This window comes from Rhinolophus ferrumequinum, chromosome 13, assembly GCF_004115265.2.
Source record: "Rhinolophus ferrumequinum isolate MPI-CBG mRhiFer1 chromosome 13, mRhiFer1_v1.p, whole genome shotgun sequence".
NCBI lineage: Eukaryota > Metazoa > Chordata > Mammalia > Chiroptera > Rhinolophidae > Rhinolophus > Rhinolophus ferrumequinum.
This window is the reverse complement of record NC_046296.1, coordinates 13,503,270-13,527,987: the sequence shown is the minus strand read 5'-3', so window position 1 is coordinate 13,527,987 and position 24,718 is coordinate 13,503,270. Positions and strand designations below refer to the sequence as shown.

General features: G+C 36.1%; 1 protein-coding gene across 7 annotated transcripts in view; it reads left to right on the top strand.

Moving 5' to 3' along the window:
- The window catches only part of CTNNA2 (catenin alpha 2), a 1,256,663-nt gene that overhangs the window by 213,187 nt on the left and 1,018,758 nt on the right, over positions 1–24,718 (top strand). Inside the window, exon 1 of one of the 7 annotated variants that reach the window (XM_033125184.1) lies at positions 213–233. The exons of the other annotated variants lie outside the window; for them this stretch is intronic. The gene's annotated coding sequence lies outside the window, so the exon portion shown is untranslated. Of the gene's footprint in view, positions 1–212; positions 234–24,718 lie in introns of those variants that run through there. 7 annotated transcript variants of the gene reach the window in all.

Here is a 24,718-nt window from a genome sequence, read left to right as displayed (position 1 = left end):
TATATGATTATGTACAGGAAATAAATGAAGAGCAAGTCAGTGTGAGAGGAATTGCAAAGAGGACAGATGTTTCTGTAGCCCGGGAAGGATTATACTCAGGTGTAGCACTGGACCTTGCACAGAGACTCCTGGGAAGGATTTCATGCAGGCTAGATACACACAGCTGGAAAGGCAGAGAGGGAAGAAGCCCGATGTGTTTGGGAAGACTATTTCCTGGAATATTTGGCATACTGGTGAGTGTACTAAGAGGTATTAGCTATAAACAGTCAGAGTGATTATACTATCAGTTGGGATAAGACTTGTGTGGGATCCATTTTATCGTAAAATGTTCAGCTACCCAGGAGAGTTTCTCTTAGCTCTTTGTCTTTCCCAAAGCCCCATCCCAAGACACAGAATCCAAGGTCTATGTCACAGGGAGGACCCCAGTATTGTTTTTATCCTTTTCTTTAAACTTAAAGGCATAGTGAAGACTTCTAAACAACAAAGATTTACTATTATGATAAAATGGTTATCATAACTCTCTCTTATTTTGCCTTAACCCATGAATGTTTCAGGACTGTATCTTGGAGAATAATAACCAGGATAATTTTATTTTGACATATACAAAGCCAGTAATTGACAGGGTACTTGTATTTTCAGTAACTTTATTTTTACTTTGTTGTTGACGTTTCCTAGTACGGCAGGCCCCTTTTTGGGGGTATTCAAGATTATTAATGATTACAAATGGATTGTGCTCTTTCAAGTGTTTTACTGGGAGATTAAGATGTGATGATGACAGAGGATCTGTCTGGCAAAGTGCAGTGAGCAAGTTAAATATCTTCTCAGTGTGGGGTGGCAGTTGCCCACTGGCTACATCTGTTGGTACACCTTTATTTTTGGAGTTCATTAGCTATTTTCAAATATATATCCATGAAATATTTATCCAACAGCATAAGTCACGTAATTGAGTTATTTGATAAACAATTTCCAGAATATTTTACCTGCAGGTAACAAATGTCAGTGTTTATAGTGCTCATGTTTAATCCATTTTAAAATAGACACAATTTCATTGTTTTCTTCAAAATGGTAAAATGCTTTCCTTATATGATTTTTGTAGTTCTAATAATACACAAAATTGGTTTCATGAATATTATCTTAAGATATATAGTCATAACATGAATATGTATCCAAAAGCTAGCAGTTTAGCAGACCATATACTGTAGCATTTTTATTTTCTATTTTGAGATTTTTCTCAATAGTCTGATGTTTTAAAGATTCAGCAGGTCTAAATAAAACATTTTCAAATGTGTTACTTCTCGTCAGTTTCATATTAAAGCACCAGTGATTTTTGACAAACTTTACTCTTAGACATTTTTATTTTCCTCGTAAGTGAATTTTTACCTTGGAAATGACTTCTAACTCAACCACAAATATGCATTGTATAAGTCTTTGAAATTCTTACTTGTAACACATTATGAAAAGCACAAAGTGATAGTCTGACTTCAGAAAGCGTAATTTTATAGGACTTTTATTCTTTTTTGTTTAGAGGCTGTATCCATATATACAACTCTTAGATTATTATTTTTCAGATGTGAAGACAATGTGCATTAACAGGAGTGAAATAAGCCCTTGGATATTCAAGTTAAGGTGGTGACTAGAGAGATGGAGTAAGCAGGAGATAAAATGAATTAATTTTGTTACATATATTGAGTTGAACATTTATAACTCCCGTTTTAATTAGTGGTTTTCTGTATTGTTTCTGTCTTGCTGGTATAATCCATGTTGTAGTTGTTTTAAAGCATCCGTACATAGGCATATTCAGAGGGTGCCAAAAAAATGTATACACATTTAAAGAAAAGAAAAAAAAAACTATTAAAGTTGTAATACTCAATATATACCAATAACAAAAGATGAGTACAAGTCACATTTAACCTCGGCAATGACAAGAGGTGCTCAAAGTGGTTACCATCAGCATCCAGACACGTCCAATTTTACCTGCAGGTAACAAATTTTTTCAGTCTTTAAAACTAGATCATTGATGAAAAAACATGTAAAATCAGATGTTTGTTTCTCAGTGTCTTGCTACTTTTCAGTATCTTGCTATTTTGTTTGCTTGGCTTTTTGGGAAGAACCAAGTAATACAATACCTGTGGGAGCTCTCTGATTGGGATAGAACTCCAAGTCAGCTAATATCCTAGCTTGCTCCAACTTTCCTACATTAAATGAATGGACGTGCCATCAGAGTTGGAGTAAAATAAATCATTTAATTAATTTATTTATTAAGATCCCAAGGGCTATAGAATAATAATAGAAAATCAATAGGACACTTTTGATATGTTCATATTGTGTAGGGCTTATGTTGTTCATTGCATATATGCAGTAAATTCAAAATCTTTTTTTTAATGACACCTTGGTATTTCATAACTAAAGCCATGAACACTTGATGGAGACATGTCACTTCTCCTGTAACCTACCCAAAAGCAACAATGACTCCATAAATGACCGAAGGATCTGATGTTCCCATCTGATTTTAATTGTGATTAGACAAGTGTTTGGTGAGAATCTAGTCTTCTGAGTGTATCTTAAATTCATAGGGCCTGAAGCAGTTATTAAATATTATCACTCCATGTTTCAGTAAAGAGGTAGAAATGTCCCTTAACTATCTCAGAATGAACTAATTGTCCTCAACTAGTTCTAGGAAAGGGCATCCCACAATTCTTGAGAGTTTACCACTTCATTTTTTCTTCAGCCATTGATACCTGCCAGAGTTATTTAACAAAATTTGCTTTTTCCCCCCTCCCAAATATGCAGAAATGGCATAAAGAAGTATATACAAAACTCACTGGGGAAAAAGATATCTGCATTTAAATTTATCCCTCTATTCAATTATGCATTCTATGTATTTTTTATCACATTACCTAGCATGAATTCATTCAATGGGTATTTTTTAAATACCTGCTCTGTGTAGAGCATTGGGCTAGAGATTGTAATTTTACAAAAGCAGTGAATCAGGAATAAGGACGCCTGGGTTTTTTCTCCAGGTTTTTAAGAACTAATTAGTTATATGACTAGACAAGCCTCAAACTCTCTAAAGCTTATTTATTAAATATTTATTTTAAGTTACTAGGACTAGATGATATATAGAGTGTTTTCCAGCTATAAAATTCTATAATTCCGTATGTGATTGTCCTTACAAATTTGAAGGCATGATGATTTATATCTCACGGTGTCCTATTTGTTGTTTCTTTTGAAACGTAAACTGCTTGCTACATGAGAAAAACCTTCATCTTTAGTGCCATATGATTTCCCTTTTCCAAGAAAATTGCAAATTTAGCTTCACAGAGCCTCTGGGCCAAGGAACATTTCTTTTTCTTATCGCCCCATCCTTCCCTCTCTCTCCTTTTTAGAGTCCTTCCTGGACTGGAGGTACAAGTCAGTTGCCACCTTGCTTTAGAGACTCGCCCAATGTACAGTGTGCTTGTTTGAGTAATACCACTGTCTTTGAAGGACTGTGTGGCATTTATGCATTTAGAATCAGATGATATTTATTTAAGAAGTTACGTATACTCTAAGGTGAATGTTTTTGCTGGAGGCACAGCAAAGTCTTGCTTATCCCCTAAATCCTATACCCTAGGACTGGGTGGCTACCAGTCACGCTCCAAATTCCCATTAAATTTTTTTATACTCAGATTTGTTGAGGTGTGTTTTGTACGTAGGAAAGTACATCTATTTTAAGTTTGTGTGTTGACAAATTTACATGTGTAACCACCACTACAATCCAGATATGGGATATTTCCATTGATTTAGATTTCTAAAATCTCCCCTTTTGTTTGAAGTGCCTCTGTCTTTATATACTAGTGCTGTTTTGTACTAGAAATGGATATAGATTGAATCATTGGCTATGTAGTCATTTTTGTCTCCTTTCATTTAGCATGTTTTTGAGAACTGTCTGTGATTTTGAGTATATAAACTTTTAGAAGAAAACACAGGAGCAAAATCTTTGTGATTTGGGATTAGGCAAAAATGTCTTAGATAGGACTCAAAAGCACTAATCATAAAATTAAAGGAAAAAAGATAAACTAAACTTTATCAAAACTTGAAAAAAAAATTTTCTCCTCATAAGGCATACGATTTGCTAGATCTGTATATCTCTATTTCTATCTCCATATATCTGACAAAGGACTAGTTGTTCTAATTGTATATGGAACTCTTGCATCTCAATAAGAACACAGTCCAACTAAAAATGGAGTAAATATATGAACAGATATTTCACAAAAGAAGATATGCAAATGGCCAATGAGCACATGAAAAGGCATTTAACGCCATTATTCACCCAAGTAATGAAATTTAAAAACCACAGTATGATACCACTGTACAAATACTCGAATGGGTAAGTTTAAGACCTACAATATCAAGTTATGGACAGGATGTGAAGCAACCGAAGCAATCATACTTTGCTGATGGGAACGTAACACTTTAGGAAACAGTTTGGCAGTTTCTGTTAATGCTAAAAGTAATCCTACCAGACAATCCCAAAGTTCCACTTCCCAGGTGAAATGAAAACATATGCACAAATACTTTTACATGAAAATTAATAGCAGCTGTATTCATAATAGCTTCAAACTAAAAGCAATCCAAATATCCATCAAATTCCCATTTTAAAGTTATTCTTTTGAAATAGATACCAAAGCTGCCAATATGTTTTTTTTTTTTTTTTAGAGATGTACTATTTACTATGTGTAACCTGGAAACAGAGGAAAGGGAAAACATTATAAAAGATTGGTGAAGGTAAAAAATCAGAGGCTAGGTGGCTCCAGGTGTCAGACCTCGGTTTAGCTTCCCCTCTCTGCCCTTCTTTCAGCTCTGTCCCCTCTGTCAAGCCATACTGGTGTGATGGCTGCTGGAGTTCTAAGCACAGCATCATGCAGCAGTAGTGTCTCTTCCAGAAAAGTGAGGAAACTTTTGCCAGAAGTCTTCCCTAATCTCACTGGCCATCCCCAATCGCCTCAACAGCATGAGGAAGGAAATACCATGCATGATAGATAGGCTTCGACCAATCAGGATCCACCTGCAGGAGCTGCGGCTGGTCCTGGGGCTGGGGCTGGAGCTGAGGTCGGGGCTGGGGTCTGCTTTCCCTGAAGCTCATGGCTGTGTGGAGGAAGTGGAGAGGAACAATGAGCTGAGTGGCAGTTCTGTTAAGAAAAAGAAAAGGGGAAAGGAACGTTGGGCAAGCAAACAGCAGTGTTTGTTACAGTTTGATTTAGAGGCCTGCCATGATGCTCTCAGTCTTGTGGGAAGAAGGTTGAAGCAGAAAGCTAGGATTGTAGTCACAGCTGGTTTGCGGGAACGTGTATAAAAACGGGCGACAGAGGGTACCCTAGGAAGACATTTAGATCCTAGCCCAAAGCATGGACTGGAAGAGGAGGGAGTCTGAATCCAAGGGAATGATTCAAAGTGGGCAAGCATACTAATCATGACAAGTAGAGCCAGGCACATGGGGACCCATGGAGTTGGTACAGGAGGCAAAAGTCCGAGCTGGCAGAATGGATTGCAGTTTCCCCATCTGTGAAATCAGGACCTCAGGCAAGAAGATTTTCATGTTTTGCTTGTTAAGGCAGAAGCTAAAACAGTAATTATTCTCTCTCTCTCTCTCTCTCTCTCTCTGTCTCTCTCTCTCTCTCAAAGGTGTTTTCAGCCACTTTAGATTCTAACTGTGTCCAGCATAGAAGCCATACCTTTGTTTTTTCCAACTTTCCCCCATTGCAATCCTGAGCCTACATTAGTTCCGTAATAAATTCTAGCTGATTGAATTAAGTCTCTGAACTCATTCTATTTTTGAATACATCCTCCAAATTTCTGGTTAAACAAATGTGGCAGTCATTAATCAAAACTTGCTTATAGGTTATTAAAGCCATCCTTTTGGGGGACACATCCCTAGATCTATACATGAGTAAGATGCAGTATTTGACCTCATGAGTTGACAATCTAGGAGGAGTGAAAAGTACCTGCACAGTGAAATACCAGAACGAACATGACAGAGTGTATAGTACAGAGTGGTACTGACTCCACAGTCTCAAGGCTCAACGGTCCATGTGGATGCAGAACCAGAAACATTGCTCTAATAATGGATGGGAGACAGAGGGAGGAGGGGATGGCCTCGCATTAGTATTTTTAATTCAGCTTTGCCTTGGTCTGGGGACTGGGACAGAGCGGAGCCAGCAGGACGACGGGATTAAGGAGCAACTGTGGGAGTCACATCCAGGAGAACCGCAGCTGGGACTCTGGTAACTGCTCAGTTGGCAGCTGAAAAGTGGGACTGGAATCAAGGGATGAGGTTGGGATTCAGGAAATGGTTTGATATTATTTGTATAGAGGTATGCAATAACAGGAGATACAATGTTTCAGTAAACATGTTTTGTCCTTTACACTCGAGTCAATACAGGCCCATTGTAGAACATCTAGAAAGTAGCAAGATGTTTCTACTTGCTACTTGAAAATAACTTGAAAATAAAAATTACTGCAGTTCAACTCCCCAGTGACTTTTGGTGGATTGCTAGTTTTGTGTTGTTTCCCCCCATATCAGAGTTTATTATGTAGAAATCCTTTTAAAGCAAAACTGACATCGTGTGTGTGTGTGTGAGTGCATGCACACACACACACACACACACACACACACACACACATATAATTTTGTGTTCTAGTGTTTTAAACTAAACGTATCTGAGCATTTCCTAGGAATAGTAAAAAGTCTCCATATTAATTTCTCAGTAACATTACATTGATTGGAATCTTAAGTTTCCGGTTTTGGGCTACCCACAGAGATAAAATGTTTGCGCTGTATGCCTTCCAATATGGGCTTTGTCATGGTCAGGAGATTAACGTTGGGGTCCCAGAAGAGTGCCTCCAAAATATACGTCGTCAATGTCTATGGAGGAAAGTATATTTTTTTATATTTACTTAAATGGTAACATGGTGTTCCGTACCTCATTTTCACTTCCCATGTAGCTTTGCTGGTAACATGAATATACATACCATTATTTTTTAACTGCTGCCTATTCTTCTATAGTATGGTCACACCATAGTTTTTTAATCCTTATGTTTTCATAAACATTTAGTTCTTGCTATTTTGCTATTTCAAGCAATGCTGTGGTGAACATCTTTGTATGGATGTCTTGTCTACATGTACTACTGTGTTTTTTTAAAAGGCATATTGATCATTGTAATTTTGGATTCATAAGATATATGCATTTTAAGTATTGATAGTTGATGCCTAATTGCTCTTCAGTACTAGTACTAACTTACATTCCACCAGCAGATAGGGAAGTACGTATTTCCCTACCCTTTTACCAATACACGGAAATTTTAAACTTGGAAAAACTTACCAATGAATAGAAAGGAATGGTATCTCTGTGTTATGTGAATTTGATTCTCTGATTTCTAGAGGTTGAATATCTTTTCTTTTTTTGCCTAATGACCTAATGTTTTGCTTCTGCTGTACTGAGTGTGTTCATATCTTTACCTAGGCTTTTCTAGTAGATTATTTATCTTAATTTGTAGGACTTATTTATAGAGTATAAAGATTTTTGTTGTTGTTCCTGAACTAATGATGTACTATCACAAATACTATAGCTTACAATATATTGTGATATCCAGTAAGTGATGGTTTTCCTTTTTCCACTTTCTTGTCTATTTTTGTATTGTACCTTTTCTTCAGAAGGATATGATAACTATGTTATCAAATTTCGTAAATAACACCCTTGGTATTTTAACTAATATATTTAATTAAAGATAATTTGAGGGAGAAGAAACAACTTTCTAATTCATAGTTATTTCATTAGCATGTTTTTTCTATGAAGAAAATAAATTAATGATACTGAAGGACATGAAAAAGAAGCCCTTAATAAATGAAGAGACATTTATTTATTAAGAAGAGAAAGTTCATGGTGCAAATGTACGTGTGAGAGTGTATACACACACACACACACACACACACACACACAAACACACAAACACATACATACGAGGTAGGACAATTAAATTCACGAATTCACCCTAGAAAATGTGCTACATATATCTCATTGCTGAATATCACTACAGTCACCTTCCAAGTACTCCCCTTGGGAAGCTATGCACCTATGCCCGCGCCTAGTCCACCCTTGAAAGCAGTTTTGGAACTCTTTCTGGAATGGCCATCAGAGCTATCGTTGTATTACCCTTGATGTCCTAAATGTCATCAAACTGTCTTCCTTTCAATATTTGCATTATCTCTGGGTACAGAAAGAAGTCATTGGGGGCAGATAAGGTGAGTAGGGAGGGTGTTCCAATACAGTTATTTGTTTCCTGGATAAAAACGCCCTCGCAGACAGTGCTGTGTGAGCTGGTGCATTGTTGTGATGCAAAAGCCATGAATTGTTGGTGAAAAATTCAGGTCATCAAACTTTCTCACGCAACCTTTTCAGCACTTCCAAATAGTAAATTTGGTTAGGTATTTATCCAGTTGGTACAAATTCGTAATGAATAATCCTTCTGATATTAAAAAAGGTTAGCAATTGCAACAAGTTTGTGAACTTAATTGTCTGACCTGGCATGTGTGTGTGTGTGTGTGTGTGTGTGTGTGTGTGTGTGTGTGTGTAAATGATAAAATGTAACACTCATATTTTTCTTTTAGTTTTGGGGTGCCAAAAAATGTATACAACTGGACACTGGTCAGTGTTGCTCAAGCAGTACTTCACTGTAATCAGAAATGTCTGGATGCTGATGGTAACATCTTTAAGCACCTGTTGTCATTGCAGAAGTCAAACGTGACCTGTATTCATCTTTTGGTATTGGTATATATTGAGTATTACAATTTTAATACCGTTTTCCTTTCTTAAAATGTGTATACATGTTTTGGCACCCTCTATATTATTCTTAACATTTGTCTCTTCCTTAGTAATCCAAATGCATTATTATATTGATACCGATATCAGTATATTTATGATCCTTTCTCTTTGGAATAATCACAATGTAGACCTGTATTTCATATAATTCATTTAGTACTTTTGTAGGCCTGTATGAATATTTCACAGTGATTTTTTTTTTTTTTTTTTTTTTTTTTGGTATGTGACTCTTCAAAGGCATGGCCTATGTTTTCTCTAGATCTTGAACTTGAGTGAACGGTGTTCTGATGGTGGTGATAACATGGTTATGATAATGCTCAGGACATTAAACTATTTCAAGTTTATCTAAATGACTTTGACTACCTGATACTTGAAATGGTGTTTTGTCATCGTTTTCATGTTGAAGCTGTTAGGCGCCTTACCATCTTCATCCTACATTCAGTGTTGCTTGTTAGGAATGTGGAAGTGCGAATACAGCACTACTACGAAACTTGAAGTATCCTCTTCTTGCCCAGAATTTAATTTTTTGGCACTACAGCTTTTTTAAAAGGTTAACTTTGGTATTCTTTTCATGATCTCTTATCATGAAAAATAGTTGTTTTGAATGGAAACCTTTCACTGATTTTGCAAATTGAGAAAATAAGCAAATCGCCTCGAACTCTAATTATTCATCTAGTCTAGGCTTTAAGCATACATATCAGTATTGATCTGTCATTAATGAACCCATCAACTCAAAATCCTGTGATCTGCAGTAAGATATTATAGAAGATATAAATTTACTATTGAAAACAGGAATTTTCGCTAGAATATTAATTGAGTATGGATGTGAAATTAATAGTAAATGGCAAGTCATGATTCACAGAATTGCAAAATTCTGTGAAATTCACAGAATTGCAGAATTGCACACACAAAAAAATATTTTTATTAATGCTGAATCACTAAATGTAGTTTTTAAAAATATTGTTAACTTTATATTAGTTGTCTTTCCCTAAAAAGTTACACAAATAAGTATGAGTTACAATAATACTAATATCATAAGTTTAAATAAATGTATCAGTGAGCAACACATAACTGTTTTCTGTTGTAGCTTGCTTGAATAATTTGTGATAGATCTATGTATCTGATGAAATTTTCTTGATGCATGGATGCCTTTGAGAAGAATTTTGCATTCTGTCGCTGTTATGAGTTGCTGACCTCTTAAATCCAAGTGTGGAATTACAATTTGTGGTTGCTCATCTTGACTTGCAGTTGCAAAATTGTTCTTAGCTAAAACAAGTTAATGTCTGAAAAATAAATATTCCTCTATGAATATTTATTCAAATTATTTCATATAAAATTATAAATATGTGACATTATAAAAACTTTTCTCAGGTACAACGCTAACTTTGAACAGATTATATTTCTATCCGTATTACGATTGTAAAACAACCCATACTGTTACTTTTTTGTCCTTCATTCGAAAGTGCAGATATTTGCTAATATAAAAATACTAAAGACTTCTATACTGAAAATTCCAAAATGTTATTGGGGCAATTCCAAAATTTAACTGGGGAAAAAATAGTTTTTTCAACAAATGGTTCTGTGACAACTGAATGTTTACATGCAAAAGAATGAATTTGGATCTCCTACCCCGACCCCATAAAAACAAAAAAAGAAACTGAAAATGCACTATAGATCTAAATGTAGATCTAACTATAAGCACCTTAGAAGGAAAATTGGTGTAACTCATGATTTTGGATCAAGCCAATGGTTTCTTAGTTGTGACACCAAAAACAAAAACAACAAAAGAAAAAAAAAGGTAAATTGGACTCCATCAAAATGAGAAAGTTTTGTGTATCATAGGACACCATCAAGAAAGTGAAAAGACAGCCCACAGAATGGAAGAAAATATTTACAATCATATATCTGATAAGACTCTAGTATCCAGAATATATAAATAACTATTATAACTTAATAAAATGACAAATATTTAAATAAAAAATGTGCACAGGACTTGAATACATATTTCTCTTAAGAATATATACACATAGCAAAGAAGCATATAAAAAGATGTTCTGCATCATTAATCATTAGGTAAATGCAATTCTAAACCACAATGAGATACCTATTCATACCCACAAGGCTGGCTTTAATAAAGAAAGGGGGACACTATCAAAGGTTGGCCAGACTGGGGAGAAATTGGAATCCTCATTAGATTGCTGGTGGGACTGTAAAATGGTGCAGTCACTTTAGAAAACATTTTAGTGCTTTCTGAAAAAGTCAAATATAGTGTTACCTTGTGACCCAACAATTCCACTCCTAGGTATAATCCCAAGAGAACTGAAAACATCTATTTACACAAACACTGTACACTTATATTCATTATTCATTGTAGCCAAGTAGTGGAATCATCAATTGAAAAACAGATAAACAAAATGGATACATCCATACATTGGGATGATATTCAGTCATAAATAGGAATAAGTACTGATACTTGTGCAACATGGAAAACCCTGAAAACATTATGTTAAGTGAAAGAAGACAGACACAACATACCACATATTATATAATTCTGTTTATATGAAATGTCCAGAACAGGCAAATCTATACAGACAAAAAAATAGAGTAGTGGTTACCAGGAGTCAGGGGACAGGGGGAGTGGCGAGTGAATACTAACTGGTGCGAGTTTTCCTTGGGGGGGTGTTGAAAATTCTGGAATTGAATAGTGGTGTTGGTTGCACACAACTGGTTGTGCATATACTAAAAATATCATTGAATTTTATAGTTTAAAATGGTGAATTATGGTATGTGAATTATGTGTCAAAGAAAAATGTAAGGGAAACAAATCAAATACTGTTTTGTAGTTTTATTTAGTTTTCCACTTGGAAAGTAGAAATTACTTCTTGTAATAATTTTAAATCATACATGCTTCATGAGATGAACTAAAACCCAATACACATTGTGGAGTAGCACTGTACTGTGTTCATGTAATCGTGAAAATGAATATTTGACTTTGAAAATGGTATTTCATCTATTGTGCTCACATCTGCCGTAATATAGCTGAAAAGACATTTTTTCAGTTGCATTTCTTGGGTCAGGTACCCTATTTAGAATACCAAGATAAGTGAGGCATGGTTCCTACCCTTAGGACCTCTAATGGCATAGTAGGAAAGGCAGACCATAAACAGATAACTAAAATGGTAGGGAGCAGAGGCATAGGCAGAGATCTAGATAGCAGTAATGAAGGAGTATTTAAGGTAAAAAAAAAAACAAAAAATTTCAAGAAGATTCTTATTTGAATGGGAGTTTGAAGAGCATGTAGAAGTTTGTCATAAACACAAATTAGGAAACAGCAGTCCAGGCTAAGAAGAAAGCAGGAAGGTCGGGACGTCACTGTAAATTTGGAGACTAACAAATAATACAGTTAGAGTGCTCAGAGGAAGGCTGATACATGTGGAGGCGGGAGTGATGGAGAAAACAGCACTGATTAAATACGAATTAGGGGGCTTAGGAACCATCTGGATGTGAGAGGCTGAGGACCAAGGCAAAGCCAAGGGTCGCTCTGATTTTTTATCACTTGCCCTTCTGGTGTGAAACATAGTTTATGCATAAGTCAGTGTTTGTTTTGGTGATGTTAAATTGGAAGAGCTTAAAGGAATTCCAGATGCAAGTCTTCAGTAGATAGTTATGAATATGTTTGGAGTTCTGATTTGCTTGTATTCAAGTTAGACCTTTTGGAGCAAAGATGGAGGTCACAGTTAAAACCACTGAAGTAGATAAAGTGTCCCAGAGGTTACAGAAAGTACTGTAAGAAATATAGGGTCTGCATCCTCCAGAATACCAACACTTAAAAGACAACAAAAGGAGATAAAAACACTTGATAGGAAAGGGAGGAACCATACGAAGTCAAGGAGATCAGCAATGTGAAAAACAACAACAAATAATGTCAGAGAGAGACATGTTACCTCTCACGTCAAGCCATTGGTTCAGATTTTTACCCAGAACGTAAAGAGGCAAAAGCAGGTAGATGTAACATCAAATCCTGCATCTGTCTATTGCGTCCATCCATGAGGTCTCTGGATTCTGACAGCCAGTGGGAGGAAGAGATTGCACAAGCAGCTGATGAAGTCTGAAGCCTGGAGGCGCTTCTTTGGCCATCCCTCTAGTGTTGTAGCAATCAAACAGTCTGGTCCCAGGAGCCCCTGGAGCTCAGCTGGTGATGAGAAGAGACAGTGGGAGGTGCCCAGATCAGTGGCCAAAAACTGACCGCATGACCAATGCATGTTCTGCTTAGAAGACTCTCTGTGGTGGGGTTTAGAGTTGGTGTCTGTTCATCCTGATTTCTGATATTTCAGATGGCAGAATTTCCCTTCTAGCTACATTCTTCATCTTACTGCACTATTTGATTATTGGCGTGGGTACCATTTTAAAAATGAAGCTTGCTAAACTATAACTTTTGTGACTTTAGTGGTTTGGGCAAAATACGCTTCCAGGAAAAGGTAAAGCCGTATCTCCGGTTAACAGGGTGCCTCATATGTCCAGTAAAAACATAGGTATTTTACTAATAATGCCCATACAACTAGTAGACAAAGTTTCTTAGTAAAGAGGAAACATATCTTAATATATCTGGCCCCTGACAAAGAGTTTTCACATTAGTGTTCTGTGCACAGGCAGATAAATCATGATTTTATTGTGGGGACGGGAGAAGGTAGTGGTGAATGTTCCATTAGTTGATTTTCCTCACCTTTTTCTAAGGTGCGAATAATTTCCCAAGTGTGTTGTGTTTCCAGAGGGGATGGTCCCCAGTCGTCAGGGAGGGTAAAGACTGTGTTTGTCACATACAAAGAAGGTCCCAGTTCTTCTTTGCCAAAGTAGCTTCAGGCCAGTGGTCAGCTCAGAAATCTGAAAAAGTATTGAATCGACCAGTGACGAGGAAGGGAGAAACTAGAAGTTTTGGGTTTCTAAAGTTTGACAGAGTTGGATGCTGGAAGGCGTAGAAGGAAAACATACAAAGGGAAGGTTTAGTTCAATGTACTTTGCTTTATGTGGAGCAACTTGAGTGGGTAAACATCTTGGGTTTCATTAGCAAATCAGTGTCCTAAAGTCGGTAGGAAGCAAAGAGTTTTAGAATTTTTTTTACCACTTTTTAAAATTTTATGCTTCATCTGCATATTTTCTACCTTATTGCAAAGCCCAAGACAAAACTTGATAGAGGGGAGGAAAGAAAGAGGTCAGTTATGCCTTGCTTTATATAGTGGGTTGCTTAAATCCAGTTTTGTAATTGTAACTAACTTTTGTAAATCATAACAGTTAGGAAAGTAACGATTTAAAGAAATCCTTTTGTAAAATTAATGCCATACCTTGTTTTTATTTGGTAGTAAGTAGACATTTTCATATATCTGGCTTACGGAGAAGAAAAAGTGACTTACATGTGTTCCTTGTTCCATTCTTTCATTTTGCTTGTGTACAACAAATCAATTTCTAAGCATTAAATTGTGAGACAGGTTACGTTCTTAATTCTTACTCTGAACCAAAGTGTTGAAAACATGAAGAGTTTGTCCTCAGATGTGAACAAGAGACTTGGTTGCCAAACTTGGGAAATAATCAAATGTTATGGTTTTGCATTTATATACCTACTAATTAGGAAATTAAATGAAATTTCCGTAGTAACGGAAGTAGTCTTCCTGCACTCTTGTTTTATCCCTGCAATAATACACAACAGGGTATCCAAGAACATTAGCCTAAGTTCCAAGACAGGCAAAGTGTGTAAGTGTTGACACATGAGTATGTACAGTGGGGTGATATTGGATTTCTAAAAATGATATTTGAGTCATTAAAATCATGTTACTATTTTTTAAATTTTTATATTTTTATATTAGTATTTTATGTATTAACCCTCCAAATGAATCATGGTATTTGAAAAGAACTAACGGACTTTCCTGAAATTTGTCACATACAATGAATTTGGAAATGACTGCTTCAATCTAAAGAATTCTACCACCATGTCATAGATGTGCTTGAAGATTCTGAACTAACCATTTCTGTTCCACTTCTTTTGAAATGGGCAGGGTTAATAGATCAACAAATGTAGTCCTCTCAATCTACTTCATCTGTGGAAATAAAATGAAACACATTGATTCATATCTCTAGGGAGTAATTCTGTCCTAGGGCTTAAATTAAGGGAGTGACTTCCTGAGATGATTGAATAAGCTTTTTTGGAGCTTTCTACTCCCGGTGAATTTAGGAGGGTGAGAGAGAATGCTCTCTTGTCTTACTTCCTTCTAGCCTTTGTCCTAACTATATATTATGATTGCGTTATTTTATAACAGTTAATACTACTGAGTTAAATTTTAAAGACGGTTCTGGATGGATTCATTGAATGTAGTTCAATACTTTTAAAATTTCCTGACTACATTTCTCTTGTTAAGTAATTGATTTTTTTTTTTTTTTTCCACCATCATTGAGTGTTCTTGACATATGTGCTTTTTCTACTCCTTTCTCTTGCTGGTTCCTGAACCATCCAAAAGCCTCCAGGCTGCTGCTTAATTCTGTACTGTCCTCTTGTCACATGATTTAACCCCCCTCCCCTCTCTCTCCCCACCTCTTCTGTCGTTTCTCCAATGTCACTTCCCTAATCTTGACACACACCACACACCTGCAGCGGATTAGTTTTTCATTGTTCTAATTTTCCTTGCTGAAAATCATTTGGTGAGCTTCTGTGGCTACCAAATTAAATTTAAATGCCCTTTCCTGCCACTCAGAGCTTCCATGTTCCAAACTCAAGCTCATATTCCAAAAAAATATGCTCATGGTCCTCTGTTTTAACCCTCTGCCCCGGCAAACATAAAACATTGCTCTCCCAACATACCCTTTTCTCCTTCACGGGCACCTGGAACTCATATTCTCCTGTCTACCTGAGAGACATTCTACATGTCCTTTAAGTCCATCTAGTAGGCATTCTCCCTTTTTGATAAACCTGAATCTGAGTCCTTAGGATGAGTTCGTCTCACTCGCCTCCTAACTTCTGTATCCTTTGCTCTGTTATACCTTATCTTAACAGTTATTGGTCTATTTTGTTGCCTTGGCTCCATATCCCATTACATGGCCTACACTCTTGACTATGAATGTCTTTAAAGCCAGGATAAGCTTTATTTATCTGAGTATTTCTTTCAAGATATGTCACATAATTTTCTATATGCTCAGGAAGTACAGGAGTAATTTAGTAAACTTATACAGTACACTTATTTAATTCAAACATATTAACCCTTTTTAAGACATAACCTGACTGGAAGGTTATATAAATTTGGGGGTATTTGGAAATGTCAATTTTACAATATCTAAAAGTATATTCTTTCAGAATTAGAAAAAACAACAACAACACAGTGGAGTTCCCATGAATTACTGTATTCCATAGTGTCCCATAATTTTTCTAAATCATAACCTTTGCATATTTTATCAGGCTGACGATATTAAAGAATACATAGCTTGGTAATTATGATATATAGCCAATTAATTGGTAAGAAATAATTGAAAATTTAGTTTGTGAAAAACTCCTGCAAAAACTACTTAGAGGAAATATACATGGCTAATTTGATATCAAGTAGGGAAGGCCTCTTTCTAAGCATAAAATGGCAGAAATTTAAAAGTAAACAACTGGTAAATTAAATATGACATACATTTTTAAAAAGTAAAAAATAAGACAAAATAAAGTAGTAAACTACATATACCAAAAATTTAAAACATACTGTGCACAAAGTCTTCATGTATTTCAGTTAGTGAACTCTTATACATCAGTAAAAAAAAGTCCCCAGTACTTTTTTAAGAAAAAAAAATGGGTAAGCTCTTTTTTTTCAATGAACACATTTTTTTCAATGAACCCAATGAATGCTTTTATAATCAGAAAAAAGGAAAATTTATAACCAAGAATAAGTTGCGATAAATAGAACATAAAATTGGACATTTTGCAGTTGTGTACCTTTCTAAGTCATTTATTCTTACATTTGTCCTTACTATACAATGACATAATCTTAAATATATATTCATTTTTGTAAATAGTAATTTATTATCAGACATAAATGCTAGCACTGTTTGAGTTTCAAGAGATAGATCAAATATGAAGAGAGAGAAAAACAAGGCACTGAAAAGATATTTCCAGAAAGAATTAAAGGTAGTGACGGTAAGTTCTCATTTTCTGTTTCTTCCAGGCTCCTGTATGGCTGCACATTGTCAGCTCTGTTGAAAAGTTGGGAAAATGCCCACCCATTTATCATGATTAGACCTGCCTCACTGTAAAATATCATTGATATTGTTGAAATGTGTCAAAGGACACATAAGTGGACAGCTCTCAAGTACGCTCTTGATTTAGGCATTAATCATGATAACAAGATGGTACCCAGGCTCCTTGAGTAGAGGCAGCATGGACAGATAATTTTCAAAGAACCACACCTGGGATGAGTGGCCCAAACTGATAGGGCACTGAGCAGTGTCTGCTGAAGTGGGAAGAGAAGTTGCCAAAACGTCAGAGATATAAAAGAAAATTCGACTTGAATTCACATCTCTAGCCTCACTTTCCTGAGCAGCTAGGTTTTTTGTAGATTAATTTGTCAAGAGCTGACTGGTAGAATTAATCAAGTGACAGCATGATCCGTGTTCTGTTTTTGATTGCACATGCATCCCTTTTAAGATGCAAACTCTATGGTTTGTCACTAGGGTTTCCAGGTGGGAGCCCATTCTCAGGAAGTTTTTTTAGTTTCCCGTTCCCAAATCCTGAGATATCCACTGTTTTCTGTTCTCCACGATGAACCGTTTCCACAAAGTGATGCCCGATACTACCAACCACGTGGGTTCAAGGAGCTGATTTTCCCGATTTCCTGACCAACTTTTCTTGGGATTCGTGAATGGGAAAGGGAAAAAAAAAAAATTCACGAGAACGGGCAGGAATTCCCGCCCAGGACCTCTGTTTGTCACTATCCACATTGATAGCAAGTGTGGGCAGATTCCATCAATCTGTTTCCTAACCAGGCCATCCTCGCTGATAAACAGCCTCCGCGTGGGATCTAAAGAGATTCAGATATTCCTGGTAGTACCACTTTAAAATTACAAAATTGGGACATATATTTGGCTAATAATATTGTTTCATATGGAGAAAAATTATAGCAAGATTTTCTGAGTGATTAAATTGACATATGCACCTAAGTATCTCTAAGGAATGTATGTGTGTGTGTGTGTGTGTGTGTGTGTGTGTGTGTATGCTCACATTTGCTTTCAACTCATCCCTTCCTAATTTCATTGGCCCCATGGATTTTAGCGGTACTTACATCTCTGTGTCTTGGTCGTCCTGTTTGCCGTTTGTTCTTCACATGGAATTCTCATGTTGCCACCTCACTTTTGTCATTGCTGGCTGATTGGTTATATTTTTCTTCAGTGTCTCTGCCTTTTTTTTATGTGCATGTGGACAGCTGACCAAAAACACACAACACTGAAAATAATTCTGTTGGTGAATTGAGGAAGTAACATTTTAACCAAGTGATTTGACCTGGTTGTTCCACCAGTCTGCCTTGTCATGAAATGTCCACCTTTTCTAGAAATTAGCAATCTCTTGCAGCAAATAATTATAATCTTACTTCGTTTCTCAGTGTTTTCCTCCAGACCTCTTATGTCATCTCTTAGAATGCCCTGCGCATGCTCTATTCCTGCCTTCCTGTCAATTCATGCTCTTTCTCATGCCCTTACATCATATTTAATCCCTTTATTCTGTTACTCTTGTGGTGCCAGTGTCTGTGTTTGGATTTTTTCCATATATTTTCCAATGATGGTCAGAGTAATACTGTATCTGACCTTAGGAAACCCAACTTGAGTAGAAGGGGAATAGATTCCTGACACGGTAACTAAGGTATCTGTCCCTTAGGAACCAAATCAGTCTTGGTAATCAGACTTCATTCTTGCTCACATTAAAGGGTTCCTCCAGCAGCAAAAGCTTTTTGCTGCCCACCCCACATGAACACAGAACTTGGGAACCACTTTTACTTTTTCTTTTTTTAATTAAAGTTTATTGGTGTGACAATGGTCAGTAGTTACATAGATTTCAGGTGTTCAATTCTGTATTACATCATCTATAAATCCCATTGTGTGTTCACCACCCAGAATCAGGTCTCCTTCCATCACCATATATTTATTTGATGCCCTTTACCCTCATGTACCACCCCCACCCCCTTATCCTCTTTTACTTTTACTTTTATACCATAAATACTTACCATGACAGTGACATTTACATCCTTGAAGAATATAGTAATTGTTTTCAACACATACTTATTGAATCATCCACCATATCTCCCTCTTCCTCTCGAGAGGAAGTTTTGTGTACATCTTACTTTGTTTAATACCAGTAAATTTTGGATAATAGGGTTTTATAGTTTTATATTCCAAATTTAAAATTTAGGATTATTTACACATGCATAGTTCAGTTCAGCTTTCTTCAGTAAGAGAATGTAACAATTATTAATTCGACTTTTGGTAGGAAAAAAACGGGTGACCATGTTCATGCCAAGAGAGGCAATTGCTATTTAAATTTCATTTACTCAACATATAAGTATAAAATTAGGGTCACAAAAACTTACTTTAAAATACAAGATGATTAAAGTACAAATAAAAGAGAACACAAATTACCATTTCCTTTTTTCAAACTCTACAACCTAAAAATCATGGACATACCAGATTCTGGAAGGATGGTGCTACAGCAATAATTATAACAAAACAGATTATTTGAAAAAAATCTTCTCAGAGTATACTTTTAACCATAATGTGTCAAGAGGAGGTACCTTATACTTACTGTACATTTACAGTCTAAAACTATTATATTTTTTCCTAATCCATATGTTTGTTTGTTTACTTATTTTTGAGAACTTGAGCAGGTCAGTCTTGGTTATTCAGCCATGATATTTAGACTCTTTAGAATTGTTGAGGAGCTACTGGATTGGAATAGTGATGCAAAATACGTGGAAAGCACAGTGGATGGAAAGACATTTTGAATGGGGTAAATGGGAAAAATGCAGAATGTGGCCTTAATGCTGAGGAGATTTTGAGAGTAGAAATAGTGGGCAGGGCTGGGAACGGTGTCATTTTAGAGGAATGGCGAGCATGAGCAAAACCAATGTCACTCAGTGAATGTTGTCAAGAGGTGAGGAGTCTTGTGTGGTTGATCACATGGGGTCAGAGTTTGCTGGAGAAAGTGATGCAAACAGATTATACAGGTCTTTGAATGCTATTCTAAGGGATTTGGGCTTCATTTTTATGCTACGGGAAGCTGTCTAATGTGTTCTAATGTCTGAAGCGTGAATGGTGACTGTGCAAAGAGAGAATCATAATTGGGAAAGGTGCTGGCAGAGAAATCAATTAGGAGGCTCTAGCAGTGAGTCAGGTGACACGTTATAAGGACCTGAACGAGGGCAGCAGCCTTGAGAATGGAATAACCTGGAGAAGTGATCTGCTGAAATCAAAGTCAAGATCAATAAGGATAAATGCAAGCTTCTCTTAGGCATGAAAACATCCAAGTAATTGTGCAAATAATGGTTAAGAAAAGACTAGCTGGGCAGGCACAAGTACAGCAGACAGAGACCTGGGAGTCCAAGAGGACCATATGGTGAATGTGAGTCAGCAGTGTTGTGTTATTAGAAAACAAAGCTAACACGATGGGGGAATATATTAATAGGACTGAGGCATGCAAAGGCCGGAAGTAGCCTTTCTGCTTGTCATTGCTGTTCAAACTTTCCTTTTCCTGTGGACTCTGTTGGCCGTCACATTTCAAATGAGTGTTTAGAAAGTGCAAAGAGGCCTAGAGAAGGCCTGTTCAGATGTGAGGGAAATAGGTGAGTTTGTGGTCCTGGGTCCTTGGAACAAACTTGTCAAGGCTAATTTACAGAAAACTTTGTTTGACCTTCTGAGGCCCGTTGGTGCCGTGGAAGTAGTTTTAACGTAAATTCCAACTAAAAGAATGAAGCTTTCACAAAAGTCCCTCTTCAGCATACAGCATTATTCATAGTTCCCTCCCATTTTAATCCTTATCATAATAAGTCATAGGGGCTTTATTAGGAGAGGCAGAAATAAGGAGGCCCAGAAATGCTATCTTTACCCGCAAAGCTGGCTGGGCTTGCCTTCAGTTATCTAATCCTGTGACTTCATCATACTTTTATGGACCCCTAAAGATCGGCAGTATTTGAACATCCCTGAGCTATGGATTAGAGCTATCTGTCCTCTCACTCCTGCGTCAGTAAATGAGGCCAGCCATAGCTGCATGGAAATTAGGGGGACCTTATTTCACTTTTTCGTCTGGCTAATGACAACAGATTTAGAACTCCTGCTTTGTGTCATGTTTCAAGGAAACTTTCCCTGAATGCACAGGCCAGGTCCGGTTCCTTGTCATGTACTTTGAGAGAACCTGTCTTTTTCTCATAGAATTTACCATAATTAGCAATTGTACGCTCATTTGTGTAATTGTTCCAGAATACCTGCCCTCCACACCAGACTGCAACCTCCATGAGAACAGGAGCTACATCTGCTTTTGCTTGTCTTGCTTCCCAAGAGTCTGCATAAATATTTGTTGCATGAAATATTAATAATGCTTATACCTATATCTCAGACAGAATGCAGGAATGACAAATCTTTGGGGCAGGTTTAGATCTTTCAGAAGGAGGTAGCACGTCGTAGTGGTTGGGGTGTAGAGTCTTTGCGTTCACATCCTATTAGCTTGAGCAAGTTACTGAACTTCTTTGTGCCTCAACTTATTGCCTCTTAGAGTTGCCATGAGAATCAAAAGCTTGATATTTGTAAAGTGCCTTAAACAGTGTCTGGCACAGAGTGAGTACACTATATACCCTTAAAAATAAATAAAACAGAAGCAAAGTTTTGCTACTTGAGCTGACTCCATCTCCATATGGAATATCCTCCTTATAAGTCTCCCCAGCCAAAAGTGTACTCATCTTCATTGCATTCTTGTTGTCAATTTTACACTGGAGTCTCCTAAAATGTGGTATGAATGTCACTTGCTTTACCCACGGTGGCTTTCCATTATTTTAGCTGATTCACAAGATAAATGAATTTAAAAATGATTTATTAATTTTATAATTTTTATAAAATTTTATAATTTTAAAATAATTTTGTAAACTCAATAGATGATTTTGTTACAGAAAAGTCAAAGTACGTATTTTTGTGGTAAATATGTAAGTGAATCAAATGTGACTCAATTTTCTTAAATATTAATGTAGTCACTTATAAATTTACACAGATGATGTTTGATTCTATTAGTTTGCTTTGTGTCGTTTCTGGACACCATTTAACTCGTCAGTGATTTTTTTTTTTCCGGAATATTTTTTACTATTGACAATTTTACTGACTTACCACAGGTTTCACCAAAGAAGCTGCTTCAAGCATCTTAACTCTGTCTGGAGAGTAGGAAATCAGTGGCTTTCACTTAATAGCTTTCTGATTGGTGTGATTAAATGTGTAATTTTAATGCTGTATTGATCAAAGGGTTTTGGTTTATTTACTTGTGATCTGGCATTTTCATTTTCTATCTTGCAAAATGCCCATGAGGCATGGCCTCAAGGAACATTTCTTTGTTGCACTTTATGTGCAAAATTGTAACTATGCCTATCTATGTGTGTTTTGTCAACATTTTCAACCTTGTAAGTTTAGGACAAGAATAAACTTATATACTCAAGAATATGCTTAGTAACAGAGTGGACATGTTCTCCATTTAGCCCAAATCCTTATGGCTTAGGAGTTGATTAAATACATAATATAGTGCCTAGTGCTGCAGCTTAGTAGAATAGTACCTCTGAGAATATCTGAAATTTGTATTTCCCCAATCTTCATAATTTTTATGGAATGCTTCACCTGGTATTTGTGATAATTTGTCGTAATGCTAGAAAACTAATAATGCTATTCAACTGAAAGGTTTCTCGATTTTAAATTTTTTTCCCTTAGCTTTTAAAAAGCTTCGCTTTGCACTTCTTCAACTGAGATACGCCTCACCCTTTTAGACTGAAAGTACTGTGTTTTGCGTGAATGTTCTCAGCACTGTTAGACTTGCCATGATGACCTGAAGGGTTTTGTCTGCCTGCTGCAATTTCCTAGAGCCTGTATTAGTACCCATTTTTCATCCCCTTGTATGGGCTATTGTCATCAGCCTTTCAATGTTGAAAGAAAGAAATTTTGTATTAAAAAATGGACTGTATGTTATCTGACATAAAAAGGAAAAGATTCATCCTAAAATAGCTATTCTATTTAGGATTCTTAATGTTAAGAGTTTTGCACACTTAGGCAGCAAAATTTACTTTTTCTTTTTGTATTTTTTATTTGAATTATTTTGTTCTTGTGCATTAGAAGTATTGAAATTAAGTTGCAAACTTTTTTAAATTAAAATTTATTGGGGTGACAGTGCTTAGTAAAATTACATAGGTTTCAAGTGTACAGTTCTGTAATACATCATCTGTATATCACATTGTGTGTTCACCACCTAGAGTCAGTTCTTCTTCCATCACCATATATATGACACCATTTACCCTCACCCCTACGCCCCTTACCCTCTGGTAACCACTAAAATATTGCCTGTGTCTATGAGTTTTTGTTTATTTGTTTATCTTGGTCCTTTGTTGCTTTCAGTTTTATATCCCACATATCAGTGAAATCATATGGTTCTCGACTTTTTCTGTGTGACTTATTTTGCATAGCATAGTAATCTGAAGATCTATCCATTTTGTGTTCAATGACACAATTTCATCTTTTCTTATGGCAGAGTAGTATTCCATTGTGTATATATACCACATCTTCTTTATCCAGTCATCTATTGAAGGACATTGAATGGGAGAAGATACTTGCAAATGCTGCCTCTGATAAGGGGCTAATATCCAAAATATATTGGGAACTCATACAACTTAACAACAAAAAAACAAATAACCCAGTTGAAAAATGGGCAGATGACCTGAGGAGACATTTCTCCAAAGATGGCCAATAGACATATGAAAAGATGCTCAACATCACTAATCATCAGAGACGTGCAAAAAAAAAAAAAAAAAAAAAAAAAAAAGAGATATCATCTCACACCAGTTAAAATGGCTATCATCAACAAGACAAATAATAACAAGTGTTGGAGAGGCTGTGGAGAAAAAGGAACCCTCATACACTGTTGGTGGGAATGTAGACTGGTGCAGCCGCTATGGAAGGCAGTGTGGAAGTTCCTCAAAAAATGAAGAATAGAATTACCATATGACCCAGCAATCCCTCTCCTGGGTATATACCCAAAAAGCTGAAAACATTTATCTGTAAAGATATATTTGCTCCAATGTTCTTTACAGCTTTATTTACGGTGGCCAAGACATGGTAGCAACCTAAGCAGCAAACTTTTAAACAGAATGTCTCAATTTTTTTTTTTTTTTTTTTTTTTTTTATGTACCTTGAGCTCCTAGATTCAGATCCAGCTCCATTGCACTGGTTAGGTTTAATGAGAATTTCTTAGCCCTAATTTACTTATCTGTAAAATGAGGTAATAATACCAACCTGCAGAGCTGTCATAAGGATTAGAGATACTGCATATAAAATTCACAGCATAGTACTTGAAACACTATCAATAAATTATTAGCTTACAAATGTTAGAATAGAATGTAGCTATTTTAATTTTGGAAGTCTTACACACACATTTGTTTATTCTTTTTTTTTAATTAAAGTTTATTGGGGTGACAATTTTTCAATTGTGTTTATTCTAATAAGACAATTTCATGATCTCCTAGTAAATTGGTTGAAACTGTCAAACTTTTAAAAATATTTTAATGTTGTTTTTTCATCATGATGCATTTCTGTCTTTAATGTACATTAAGAATTTTTACCAA